This window comes from Triticum dicoccoides, chromosome 1A (genome assembly GCF_002162155.2).
Source record: "Triticum dicoccoides isolate Atlit2015 ecotype Zavitan chromosome 1A, WEW_v2.0, whole genome shotgun sequence".
Classification (NCBI taxonomy): Eukaryota; Viridiplantae; Streptophyta; class Magnoliopsida; order Poales; family Poaceae; genus Triticum; species Triticum dicoccoides.
Genome location: NC_041380.1, coordinates 151,489,072 through 151,504,194, shown reverse-complemented (window position 1 = coordinate 151,504,194; position 15,123 = coordinate 151,489,072).

The window sequence follows — 15,123 nt, the reverse complement described above, 5'->3', positions numbered from 1 at the left end:
AAAGCCATGATCCTTATCACGATTATGATCCTCCGGCTGAGGAGTAGGGACATTCTTGATCATCCTCTTCCATGACTAAAGTTGGTCACAGTGAAAGGTACATTTGATCAGTATCTGTGATGCAATAAAATAAGCACAAATGAATTGAGATCATACCCAATCAACATGAGTGTACATGGAATAGGCCTCCCGACAGTTTAAAGGAAGAAAATCTTTTTTTCCCTTACATAGATCGGCCAAAGTAGAGGCCAGTTCATCTGGGGTATATGGACCCTGCCGTCTGTAACATGATGCGTCGTCTTCGCCATTGTAACACCATAAAGGAGTTACTCTAGATTGGAGGGATTGCACGCACCTCTTTATTGCGATCGCCATGACTTCGACTATTGAGAGTTCGGAGTGGGCCAGCGGCCTAACCTTGCTGACCAACCACTGTATCTTCGTGTTGTCCTCTTCTTTGGGACTTCGGGGATGCCAGTTCTGGTACTTCCTTAAACGAGCACTAGAGAATTCAGCGAGGCCACTTCGAACTGGGTCCGGCAGTGGGACGTCGTCCACATAAGACCATTCCGAAGTCCATTGCGGGTAAACCTCTTTAGGTGCTCCTACAAGGTATCCAGACCCGGCTATACACCATACTTCGGCGCCACCTGAGGGAGTCCTGGACTAAGGGGTCCTCGGGCGTCCGGCCTATTAGACATGGGCCGGACTGATGGGCTATGAAGATACAAAGATCAAAGACTCTACCCGTTTCCGGATGGGACTCTCCTTAGCGTGGAAGGCAAGCTTGGTCACCAAATATGAAGATTCCTTTCTCTGTAACCGACCTTATGTAACCGTAGATCCCTCCGGTGTCTATATAAACCGGAGGGCTAGGTCCGTAGACATATATCCTCATAATAATAGTCAGACAAGCTAGACTCTTAGGGTTTAGCCATTATGATCTCGTAGTAGATCAACTCTTGTAATACTCATATTCATCAAGATCAATCAAGTAGGAGGTAGGGTATTACCTCCAAAGAGAGGGCATGAACCTAGGTAAACATTGTGTCCCCTGTCTCCTGTTACCATCGACCTTAGACGCATAGTTCGGGACCCCCTACCCGAGATCCGCCGGTTTTGACAACGACATTGGTGCTTTCATTTAGAGTTCCAATGTGACGTCGAAAGATAGGATCGATGGCTCACCTTGTTCTCAAGGACAACGTCACCTCCAAAGGAGCACTGGCCCCAGGCCAAACCATCCGGCTAGGCGGCTTCATCATGACCGCCCTTCGGCCGGTAAGCCAACGATGACTTCTCGGGTCATCGAAAATCCCCTCCATGTTGACTCCAAATACTCCAAGCAGATGGATCTAGCGGAGCTGTCGTCTTTAAATGAGTTCCTAGATTGCATCGCCGCTCTGTGGGGTCGCCACACACTATGATCGGATTGGGCTTAAACCCGACCAGAGAGAAATTAAAACTCCCCCGATCACCCATCAAATAGCGGTAGTAGAGGAGCAAGTCGACAAATCTTCCTCTATATTGTGGACGAACTACGTTCAGATCTCCGAGCTTGAAGAGCCGGACACCTACCTGCAGAAAGACATGCCTTGTCCTCCGAACATAGAATTGGACGATAAGCCCAAAAAATCAGTTGACATCCCGGAGCCCGAACTACTAAGTTCGGAAGTTCTTCAAACTCCGAATCCTAAATTAGGTTAGGGTTCGGATTTCAAACCACCCACCTAGATATAAGCGCTCTCATGGGCATACAACAGCAGTCTCAGGAAACGGTCCACCACTTCTGGGCCAGATTCCTCCTTGTTAAAGATAAGATTGAAGATTGTCGCGACGAAGACGCGATTTCACCGTTCCGCAACAATTCCACGGATGAAGGAATCCTCAACGCCATCAACCGTCGTCGCATATCACACTTCGCAAACATGGCAACCATAGTATACAAGTACTGCGCAATGGAAAGCGTCTGGAAAACTCAGGCAGCTCGCTGGGAACCACCGGTTTCCACCACCCCCTCGTTCAGGTGAAAAGGACGCACCCTCGTGGCACGCCCGACCCAATGGTAAAGAAATATAAGCCCGTTACGGTACATGTAACCGTTCTGGATGGATGGCTTGATGGACCAAGCAAGTTACACGCAACACCGGATACTATATCAACCCACAGCCTTAGAGCATGTTGGATACTCCGGCAGGTGGCCAAGAGTGGCGAGGATATCCTCACCAAAAACAACACAGAGCAATATCCCCTAGAAGACGACGACCTTAGAGTATTGACGGTCTTCGGGACTTTCGCTTCAAATAGTAAGCGCAAAAGGGCACTCCGCGACCTCGCCGAAGTCTGCCAAATCGCAGCAACAAACCCTTGGAACGACATAGCCATAACTTTCAATGCCGATGACGAACCAAAATTCAGGACAGTCCGGGCACCAGCCGCCTTGGTCCTCAGTCCTATTGCGGACGGCTTTTAGCACACCAAGGTTCTCATGGACGGCAGCAGCGTACTAAACCTCATTTACGAGGATACACTGAGTAAAATGGAAATAGACAGGAGCCACATCGAGCAAAGTAGCACGACCTTCCATGGAATCATTCCCAGTCGGGAGGCGCGATGCGCGGGAAAAATCACACTCGACGTGGTATTCGGCACACCGGAGAACTATTAGACCAAAGAATTAACCTTCCAAATGGCCCCTTTCAACAGTCGATATCACGCCCTATTGGGGCGAGATGCATTTACACGCTTCGAGGCTATACCTCACTATGGGTATATGAAGCTCAAGATGCCTGGGCCCAACGGCATAATCACTCTAGCTAGTGATCCGGACATAGCACTCCGCACCGAAAATAAAACCGCATCCTTGGCCCTTAAGGCATTATCTGAAGCCCTCACGGCCGAAGAATTAACCGCATTACACTCCACAGTGGATAGGGACGATGTAATCCTGGACAAACGACCCAAATCCACCTCCTTCCAACCAGCAGAAGAAATAGTCAAATTCCAAGTCCATCCAACAGACCCCAAGAAGACATCATCTATTGGGGCACAACTATACCCAACTGTCGACACCGCGCTACGAGAGTTTCTGCGCGAGAACTGGGATATATTCGCCTGGCACCCTTCTGATATGCCACGAATCCCACGCAGATTGGCCGAACACAGCCTCAATGTATTGAAGGGATATAAACCGGTCAAACAAACATTGCGGCGCTTTTCTGAACCCAAACGTCAAGCTATGGGGGAGGAGCTAGCCAATCTAATCGAGGCTGTATTCATTAGAGAAATAAAACACACGGACTGGCTAGCAAACTTGGTGATGGTGCCAAAGAAGGATAAATCCTAGCGCCTGTGCATCGATTTCAAAGACCTCAATAAGGCCTACCCTAAGGATCCCTTCCCCCTCCCCCGCATCGACCAGATTATTGATGCCACCGCAGGACAAGACTCACTATGCTTCCTTGACGCGTTTTCCGGATACCATCAAATCAAAATGATGGAGTCCGATCAAGCCACAATGGCATTCATTACCCCATATGGGCCATTCTGCTTCAATACCATGCCCTTAAGGCTCAAAAACACCGGGGCCACCTACCAATGTGTGATTCAAACATGCTTGGAGAAACAGATCAGCAAGACAGCTGAAGCATACGTGGACGACGTCATCATTAAAACCAGGCACGTCGATTCACTAATAGACGATTTACGTCTCACATTCGACAACCTCCGTGCATATGACATCAAGCTCAATCCGGAAAAGTGTGTTTTCGGCGTCCCCGTTGGAAATTTGTTGGGCTTCATCATTTCCAATAGAGGAATTGAAGCAAACCCAGCCAAAATCCGAGCTTTCTCACAATTGGCTACGCCAAGGGACCTTAAACAGGTCCAAAAACTCGCAGGATGCGTGGCAGCTCTAAGCCGCTTTATCTCCAGATTGGGAGAGAAGGCATTGCCACTGTATCGCCTCCTCCAGCGCACCGATCACTTCGAGTGGACGGATGCGGCTACAGCCGGACTAGAAGAAATTAAAGCCTTATTGCGAGCAACCCAATCCTGGTAGCACCGAACGTTAGCGAATCCATGTTATTATACATATCGGCAACACACCAGGTGCTGAGAGCCATGCTCGTCGTTGAGTGAGAGCAGGACAGACACAAATTTCCGCTTCAGAAGCCGGTATACTACATATCCACTGTCTTCACACCATGCAAGTCCCGGTATCCTCATTACCAAAAGATAGCATACGTGGTCTTCATGGCATCCAAGAATGTTCTATCACGGTGGCTTCCGAAGTACCACTCAATGACATAATAAACAACCGCAATGCTATGGGCCGGATAGCCAATTGGGACACTGAGCTCCTTCCATTCGACATAACATACAAACCGCGTCGAGCCATCAAATCCCAAGTACTACCGGACTTCGTCACCGAATGGACAGAGGCCGAACTCCCTAAAGAGTACGGCACATATTCCAACTGGGTTATGTATTTCGATGGTTCCAAAACGCTGGCAGGATTAGGAGCGGGCGTCGTCTTAACATCCCCCACTAGAGACGTAGTCTAGTACATGCTCCAAATATTATACACAAACTCCAATAACGCAGCTGAATATGAGGCCTTATTACATGGTCTCCGGATGGCTGTCTCCATAAGCATACAACGCCTGGAAGTGCGCGGGGACTCAAACCTCGCAATATCTCAAATAAATGGAGATTTTGATGCCAAAGATCCGAAGATGGCGGCTTATCGCAACGTCGTCCTAAAAATGTCGGCTCGGTTCGAGGGGCTCGGGTTTCATCATGTGGCTCATGAAAGTATTCAAGCGGCGGACATCCTTGCTCGCATCGGCGCTAAGCGTGACCCCGTCCCACCTAACATTTTTCTAAAAAGGCTTTTTAAGCCATCCGTGGTATGGCAAGGGGAGAGCGGCAACACCAGCCCGGATCCAAACACAACCCTAGATTCCGAACACACCGATATCATCGGGTGCTCAGCCACCGAAATAACACCATCGGCCCATGTCATCATGGCAGTCATTACCCCATGGACCAAACCCTTCTTGGCCTACCTTAATAGGAGAGAACTCCCAGAGGATCAGAATGAGGCTCGCCACATTGTCCGGTGTTTGAAGGCCTACAAGGTTCACGATGGAGAGATCTACAAGAAAAGCACTACCAGAGTTCTTCAAAGATGTATCTCCGAGGAAGAGGGGTGGCAGCTCTTCGTTGAAATTCATGCCGGTCTCGGCGGTCATCATGCCGCAGCTCAGGCTGTTGTTAGCAAGGCCTTCCGTATAGGTTTTTACTGTCTGGCGGCCCGAGCAGATGCACACGACCTTGTCCAACGTTGCGTCGGATACCAGCTCTTCGCCAACTAAAGCCATATGCCCCCAACACTCTACAAACGATCCCCATCACTTGGCCTTTTGTGGTCTGGGGGCTCGATAAGGTCGGACCCCTTAAAGGAGGAAGCCATAAGAGAAAGTATCTGCTGGTCATGGTGGATAAATTCACTAAGTGGATAGAGGCTAAACCAGTTAAAACGGCCGAGGCGGGGCCAGTGATAGAATTCATATCCGGCATGGGGCACCGTTATGGTGTTCCACACAGCATCATCACCGATAATGGATCCAATTTCACAGCCGATGAGGTGAAAACTTGGTGTGCTAATCTAGGCATTAAGCTCGATTATGCCACTATCTATCACCCGCAAACAAACGGTCAAGTCGAATGGGCCAATGGTCTTATTATGAGCGGCATCAAACCCAGACTATTGCGGTCTTTGAGAGAATCAGACAAGCACTGGGTTGAGGAGCTTGACTCCATACTCTGGGGGCTGCGGACCATGCCCAACCGTACTACTAGATATACACCTTTCTTCATGGTGTACGACGCAAAAGCTGTGTTTCCCTACGATATTATTCATGACTCACCTCGAGTGTGCATGCACGAAGAGAGAGAGGCCGATCATGATCGGCAGGACATCCTAGATGCCCTGAAGGAGTAGCGCGATGTTGCAAAAGCCCGTTCTGCATTTTATCAACAACAGGCCCGTAGATATCAAAGCAGAGAAGTACGTTCCAGGACTTATAATGTTGGCGAACTCGTTCTAAGCTTGCCGGAGAAGAAAAAGGACAAACTCAAGCCCAAGTGGGAGGGTCCCTTCATCATTGACGAAGTTCTCACTGGAGGAGCGTACCGCCTACGTGCTGCATCAGACAATCTCCTAGAGCCGAACTCCTGGAACACGGCCAGACTCCGAAGATTCTATGCCTAGCGCCGAACTATTTGTTCGTCTCCTTCTCCCTGTTGTTTCCTTTAGTTTTTCCTCTCTTTTTGTTCTTCTTTTTTTCTAAGCCTTGAAGCTTTTGCACGGCTAAACCGTGCACCTCTGACGTACACATCCTCGAACATGTACGTCCATTATACCTGGGGGCTTTTGGACAGAAGCTTATTCTTATTTTCTGAGCATCAAGCTCATCACATATGTGTTTTACCCATATGTACTTTTTCTTCGCCATTATATGCATCGATATGACTTAAGTTTTGGCCAAGCTGGGTTGCCTGGCTCCTGTGCTTATGCCCTACGTTCCCGTTAGTTCGGCTAGGGCATAAAGGAGCACCTATGCGATTGTTACTCCCAGGTCATCTAGATGTGTACCTCGGACTGGGTGAAGCCGAAAGCTAGCATTCTTAAGGGAATATTCAGTCGGTGGATTAAAGATGTTTTTGCATTCACCCCATGGTGAACCCCCAGATGTTACGTATACTACGATTTTTTCCAATCACAGTTCGGAGAGGCATTCTAACGCATGCACACCCAGGGAAAGGAACCCTTAACATAACTATTCTCTCTGGAAGATGTTTCTTACAATCATAATGTAATATAACATAACTAGCCGAATACAACTTGTCTGTTCAAGCAACTATGACCCCTACGCCTAGTTTCCACGCATACCGCGGTCTATTTTAACGCTTAGGTATTCAGAAACCCTCCGCACCTTCGGGTCCAAAGGTCGAAGCGAAAAGGTATGCCATGAAAATCATTTTACAATTTAGCTAGAGTTACATATGTCAAGGAAAGTACATAGTCACTAGGACTCAAAAATTTCCTCCTCTATACCGTCCAGCAGGCTGTCTGACTTACAATCCTGCTGGGAATACTTGGCGGCTACTTCTACTTGGTCATATACCAAATTAACAGGAACTTCTTTTTCATCTGACCCTAGAGGTCCGACCCAAGACATATGATTCGGATCAAGCTTGGTATACCGTGTTTTCACCATGGCCCAGGCCTCTCGTGCACCTTCCTGGCAGGCCGATATCTTCCACAATCTAAAGCTCTACCGCGTTCCCTTGAATAGCTGTATAAGCTCCTCCATCTTTCCCGGAGGGAAGGTGGATGGTCATAAGGCCTTGGCAACACTTCGCATCGCCTGCCGAGCCTGCTCATGCACTTGCGATAGCTCTTGTAGCAGATCGCTCAAGAATCCGGACATCTCCTCTTCGGGACGACCGGTCAGCATACCTGCAGACATAACTCTGTTAGTTCCCTCTATCTCCGAATTATTCGAAGGAAAGTTCGACCACATACTGAATATGCCGCCTCGCAGCCTTTTATTCTCTTTTACAGAGTCCGCCAGCTGGGCCCGTACATCTTTCAGTTCCTCGCCCCAGTTGGGTATTGGAGTCCTGGAGCTTGTTTTTCTCCATCATGACTTTTGTTAGCACACGCTCGCCCGCGGCTAGAAGTTTTTTGGCTTCTCGCTCTCCGCCTTGAGCAACTTTCAGTTGCTCTTGCAGTTGATCTAATGATCCTATTAAGAGGTGAGCAACTGTGTTAGCATTATTGGTATACCATTATGTTTTCTCGATGGAGGAGAACATTACTAGGATATGCCTTCTTGGATTTCTCCAGTTCGGCATTGGCAACAGTTAGCTGGGTCTGATACTTTTCTAGTTCCTGAGATAATAGGATGTTCTTCTCCGTAAGCACCTGGTTATACGAGGATCCGTAAATCAGTTGTATCAACTGCTTTCAGTCTCGGGGGCTACTAGTGTATGATTATTAAATCTACACTTACCCACATATCTTTCAGATGCTGGTCTGTGGCTCTGGCAAGACCATCCCGAGCAGCTCGGATGTATGCATCGGCCGAGCTGAAGGCATCAAATGCCTCCTTTGAATAGCCGTGGACATGAAGCGCGGCCCTTCGACAACGATGATTCATGGCGCTCTCCACTTCAGAGTTTGTGACAGACATATCGGCCGAATCCTGTGTGGAAGGACGGTTTGGCGCCACTCCTGTGTCAGCCCCCGTCCTTAGGGCAGGGTCCGGAACCTGACTAGTGGAGGCACGTCCGGGAAGATCCCCGGACACAGTCCGGCAGATACTTTTCCTGATAGAATGCGGCGAATGGAATCACGATTTGATGTGGCAATCACATGATGTATTCTTCAAAGGAAAGCTTTACCTCTTTGACGAGGGTTCTACCGGATTATCATTTGCCTTCATCTTTGAAGATGTACTCGGCGCGGGCACCACTCTCCTCGGAGACACTTCTGGTGCACGTTGCGATGTCGAGCGCCTCCCCTTTGGAGCACGAAATAGTGTGGTGGGTGAGGCATAGTAAGGCAACTCTTTCGAAGAAGGTTCCTTTTAAATTGCTTACATGCGAAGCACGAAGGAGGCTGGGATAATCAACGATGATGGGTACTTCCGTACCATTGTAGCTCATCTGATAGAATATTCCATTCTCGAGCTCCACAAATATGTCCAGATCTTCTTCAAATCTAGGTTCAAGATCCCGTTTGTGACCCTCTGGCTGAGGGGCGGTGTTACGGATCCCCTCAATAGCCTTCCGCCATTCCTGTTGTGAGTGGATAGGATACTATCCATCAAAAATGATTCAGGGAGAGGAGTAAAATGGTGGGGTCAGAGCTTACCCAGCTAGGAGGATTATACATGGAAAATCTGTCTCGACATTGGAGATGAGTGAACTCCTCCTTCTCCCCTTTGTACAGTTCGGCCAATATTTTAGCCAAAGCGGCGGGAGTTTTCGGACCCTTCCGACCGCAGCGTGAGGCGTCATCTTCCCCATTATAGTGCCACATGGGAAGCCCTCTGTATTGGAGTGGTTGGACCCCCCGCACTATGGAGATCGCCATTACCTCGACTATTGACAATCCGGATTGGGCGAGCATCTTAATCTTGCCCATCAACTGACTGACCTCTGCGCTATCCTCCTCCTCGAGGCTCCGAGGACGCCAGCTATGGTGTTTCTTCAACGGAGCACTTGAAAATTCGGGGAGGCCCATTAGGACTATGTCAGGAAGAGCGACATCGTCAATATAGAACCATTCGGAAGGCCACTCCTCGGAAGCCTTCTTCGGCATGCTGGACAGGTATCTGGTCCCAGCGATACGCCACACTTTGGCTCCTCCCACCTCGAATATTGACCCTCCTTGATTATGGGGGACGAGGCAGAACAATCTTCTCCATAAATCTAAATGGGCCTTGCAGCCTAGGAATAGCTCGCATAGAACAACATAACCCACGATGTGCAGGATGGAGGCAGGAGTAAAATTGTGCAGTTGGAGGCCATAATACTTCAGAAGTCCTCGGAGGAAGGGATGGATTGGAAATCCGACACCTCTTAACAAGAAGGGAATGAAGCATACTCGCTCCCCCTGGACGGATTGGGGAAGTTCTCCTCCTGAACCCCGCTATTGAAGGACGTCAGCCCTGCTCGTACGGGGACTAGATCCGCGGGAGGAAGAAAGCCCTGTTTTTGCAGCTTCCCCAGCTGACCCTGAGATACGGAACATCTCTTCCAATCACCCTTTTTGGAGTCGTGGGGATGAGAGGAAGACTGGAAGCGCTAGCCATGTTGGGGTGGTTCTGCTTAGTAAGCTCTGAGGATTTTTCCGCGGGGTGTGGAACGGATGTGAGATCTATTCTCTTTAAATAGGCACCTCTATTGTATGGTCAGGGTGGTATGTGCAAAAATACCCCGACCTCTTGTATTCACTCCACACGTGGAAGCTGAAGTCAGGAACGCGCGGAAGCCGAAGGATACGACATTAAATGGAAAGCCGAATACATTGCTTTGAAGTCATCGAAGGAGGAACCCGCCTTGCAATGTCGAAGACTGTCTGCGTGCCGGACACCTCGTCATTGAGGTATGGTTCGGGGGCTACTGAGGGAGTCCTAGACTAAGGGGTCCTCAGGCGTCTGGCCTATTAGACATGGGCCGGACAGATGGGTTGTGAAGATACAAAGACCGAAGACTCTACCCGTGTCCGGATGGGACTCTCCTTGGCGTGGAAGGCAAGCTTGCCGGCCAAATATGAAGATCCATTTCTCTGTAACCGACCTTATGTAACCCTAGATCCCTCCGGTGTCTATATAAACCATTCCTCCGAGGGCTTCTAGAGTATTATGGCCTCCAGCTGCATAATTTTACCCCAGCCTCCATCCTGCACATTGCAGGTTACATCGCTTTATGCGAACTATTCCTGGGTTGTGAGGCCCATTTCGATTTATGGAGAAGACTATTCTGCCTTGTCCCACGCAACCATGAGGGATCGATATTTGAAGTGAGCGGGGCCAAAATATGGCGCATTGTTGAGACCGGATACCTATCCGACACACCAAAGAAAGCTTCCAAAGAGTGGACCTCTGAGTGGTTTTACATCTAGGATGTCATACTTCCAGATCTAGTCTGGAGGGGTCTACCCGAGTTTACAAGTGCTCCATTGGAGAAACGCCACAGTTGGCGTCCTCGGAGCCTCGAGGAAGAGGATAGTCTAGAGATCAGTCTGCTGCTGGGTAAGATCAAGATGCTCGCCCAGTCCGGATTGTCAATAGTCGAGGTAATGGCGGTTTCCATAATGCGGGGGGTCCAACCGCTCCAATATAGGGGGGCTACCAATGTGGCATTACAATGGGCAAGACGACGCCTCCCACTATGGTCGGAAGGGCCAGAAGACTCCCGCCGCTCTGGCCAAAATATTAGCCGAACTATATAAAGGGGAGCAGGAGGAGTTCGCCTGTCTCCAATAACGAGACGGGTTTTCCATGTACAGCTCTCCTAGCTAGGTAAGCCCTAACTCCACTATCCGACTCATTTCCCTGAATTATTTTTGAAGGGCGGTACCTTATTCATTCATGATAGGAATGGCGAAAGGTTGTCGAGGGGATCCATGACCCTGCCCCTCAGCCAGAGAATCACAATCGGGATCTTGACCCCGGCTATGAGGAAGATCCGGACATATTTGTGGAGCTCAAAGATGGAGTTTTCTATCAGAAGAGCTATGACGGCACAAATGTACCCATCATCACCGATTACCCCGGCCTCCTTCCTGCTTCGCACGTAAGTAATTTTAGTCGGTACTTTCTTCTAGAGGGTTCCCTTACTATGCCTCACCCACCACATTTATTCCATGTTTCAAAGGGTAGACGCTCAGTACCGCGACATGCACCAGAAACATCTCCGAGGAGAGCAGTGCCCGCGCCTGGCACATCTTTGAAGAGGAAAGCCAATGATAGGACGGCAGAACCCACGTCAAAGATGTAAGGCTTTTCTTTTCAAGAATACCCGTTCTGATCGTCACATCCAACTGAAAGGCGACTCGCCGTATTCCAGTAGGAAAAGTATCCGTCGGACTGTGTCCGGGGATCTGGCCGGTCGTGCCTCTACTAGCCACGTTCCGGACTCCGTCCAAAGAACGGGGGCTGATACGGGAGCGGCGCCGGACTGTCCTCCCGCAGAGGATTCAGACGATGTGTCCGTCATGAACTCTGAAGTGGAGAGCGCTGTGAATCATCGTCATCGGCGGGCCATTCTTTGTAACCCTGGTTTTTCGAAAGCATCATTTGATGCCTTCAATTCGGCCGATGCGTGTATTCGAGCTGCTCGGGATGGGCTTGTCAGAGCCACATACCAGCATCTAAAAGATATGCAGGTAAGCGTAGATTTAATAACCATACACCAGTAGCCCCTGAGACTTGAAGTAGTTGACACAACTGATTTAAGGATCAATGTACAACCAGGTGCTTACGGAGAAGAACACCTTGCTAACTCAGGAACTAGAAAAGTGTTGGAGCCAGCTAACTGCTGCCAATGCCGAACTGGAGAAATCCAAGAAGGCATCCCCCGGTAATGTTTCCCTCCATCGAGAAAACACAATGGTACACTAATAATGCTAATCTGGTTGCTTACCTTTTTATTGGATCATTAGATCGACTGCAAGAGCAGCTGGATGCCGCTCGAAGAGGAGAACATGGAGCCAAAAAACTGCTAGCAGCAGGCGAGCGTGTGCTAACAAAAGTCGTTCAGGAGAAAAACAAGCACCAGGATTCGAACACTAAACTGGGCGAAGAACTGAAAGATGTGCGAGCTCAGCTAGCCGAATCCGTGAAGGAGAACAAAAAACTGCGAGGCGGCATATTCAATATGTGGCCGAATTTATCTTATAACAGTTTGGAAGTAACAGTAGCTGATATAGCTGTGATTGCAAGTATATTGATGGGCCGTCCAAAGAGGAGGTGTCCGGATCATCAAGTGATCTTCTGCAAGGGCTGTCGCAGTTGCACGAGCAAGCTCGGCAGGCAATGCAGAGTGTAGCCAAGGCCTTATGGCCATCCGACTCCCCTCCAGGGACTATGGAGAAGCATTTGGAGCTGTTCAACGGAGCGCGGCGGCATATCCGACTATGGAAGATATCTTCCTGCCGAGAGGGTGCGCGAGAAGCATGGGCCATGGTAAAAATGAGGTATACCAAGCTGGATCTGAATCACATGGCCCGGGTCAGACCGCTAGGGTCAAATGGGGAAGAAATTCCCATTAGTTTAGTATATGACCAAGTGGAGGTGGCCGCTAGATATTACCAATAGGATTGTAAGTTAGACCGCCTGTTGGACGGTATAGAGGAGGAAGTCTTTAAGTCCTAAGTGACTATGTACTTTCCATCTAGCTGGATAATAAAAACAATTGTCATGGATGACCTTTTCTCGTCGACCTCTGGACCCAAAGGTGCGGAGTGTTTCTGAATACCCTAACGGTGGAATACACCGGGGTATGCATGGGAACAAGGCGTAGGGGTCATAGTTGCTTGAACAGTCAATGTGTACCCGGCTAGTTATGTTATATTACATTTTGTAAGAAACATCTTCCAGAGAGAATAGTCCCGTTAAGGGTTCCTTTCCCTGGGTGTGCATGCATTTAATGTGCATGTCCGAATAGTGATTGAAAAAAATCGTAGAGTAAGTAACTTTTGGGGTTTCATAATGGAGTGAATGCAGAAACGTCTTTAATTCGCCAACCAAATATTCTCTTAAGAACGCTAGCTTTCGGCTTCACCCAGTCTGAGGTACACATCCGGATGACCCGGCAGTAACAATCGCAGAGGTGCTCCCTTTATGCCCTAGCCAAACTAACGGGAACATAGGGCATAAGCACAGGAACCGGGCAACCCAGATTGGCCAAAACTTAAGTCATATCGATGCATATAATGGTACATATGAAAAAACGCATATGTGGTGAGCTTGATGCTCGAATAATAATAGCAAGCTTCTATACGAGAAGCCCCCCAGGTATAATGAGCGTACATATGTGGAGATGCACGCATCAGGGGAGGATGGTCTAACCGTACTAAAGCCGTAGGGCTTAAGAGTAAAACAAAAAAATATAAAAAATGAAAAGAGAGGAAAAAATAACGTTAATAATTGGAGGAAAGAGACGAACACAGAGTTTGGCGCTAGGCATAAAATCGTCAGAGTCTGTCTGCATTCCAGGGGTTGAGCTCCAGGTGATTGTCTGACGCATCACGCAGGCGGTACGCTCCTCCGGTGAGAACTTCGTCAATGATGAAGGGACCCTCCCACTTAGGCTTGAGTTTGTCCTTTTTCTTCTCCGGTAGGCGTAGAACGAGTTCACCAACGTTATAAGTCTTGGCCCGCACTTCTCTGCTTTGATACCTGCGAGCCTGCTGTTGATAAAATATGGAATGGGCCTTCGCGACATCGCGCTCCTCCTCCAGGGCATCTAAGTTGTCCTGCCGATCAAGCTCGACTTCTCTCTCTTCATACATGCGCACTCGAGGTGAGTCATGAATAATATCGCACGGTAACACTGCTTCTGCACAGTACACCTTGAAGAAAGGTGTATATCCAGTAGTGCGGTTGGGCGTGGTCCACAACCCCCAGAGTACGGAGTCAAGTTCCTCCACCCAGTGCTTATATGATTCTTTCAAAGACCGCACTAGTCTAGGTTTGATGCCGCTCATAATAAGACCATTAGCCCGTTCGACTTGACCATTTGTCTGCGGGTGATAGACAGACGTGTAATCGAGCTTAATGCCCAAATTAGCACACCAGGTTTTCACTTCATCGGCCGTGAAATTAGAGCCATTATCAATGATTATGCTGTGTGGGACATCGTAGCGGTGTACCACGCTGGATATGAAATCTATTACCGGCCCCGCTTTGGCCGTTTTGACTGGTTTGGCCTCTATACACTTAGTGAATTTATCCACCATTACCAGCAGATACTTTCTCTTATGGCTTCCTCCTTTAAGGGGTCCGACCATATCGAGTCCCCAGACCGCAAAAGGCCAAGTTATGGGGACTGTTTTTAAGGCAGTGGGAGGCATATGGCTTTGGTTGGCGAAGAGTTGGCATCCGACGCAATGTTGGACAAGGTCCTGTGCATCTGCTCGGGCCGTTGGCTAATAAACCCCTGTACAAAAGGCCTTGCTAACAAGGGCCTGATCTGCGGCGTGGTGACCGCCGAGTCCGGCGTGAATTTCAGCCAAGAGTTGTCGCCCCTCTTCCTCCCCGGTAGCGCTTTTCTTATAGAGCTCTCTATCATGAACCTTGTACGCCTTCGAATGCCAGACAATGCAGCGGGCCTAATTCCAATCCTCAGGAAGCTCCTTCTTATTGAGGTAGGCCAAGAAGGGTTTGGTCCATTGGGCAATGACTGTCGTAATGAGATGAGCCGACGGTATTATTTCGGTGGTTGAGCCTCCGCCGATACCGGTGAGTTCAGAATCTGGGGTTGTGTTCGGATCCAGACTAGTGTTGCCGCCCTCCCCCTGCCATACCATGGATGGCTTAA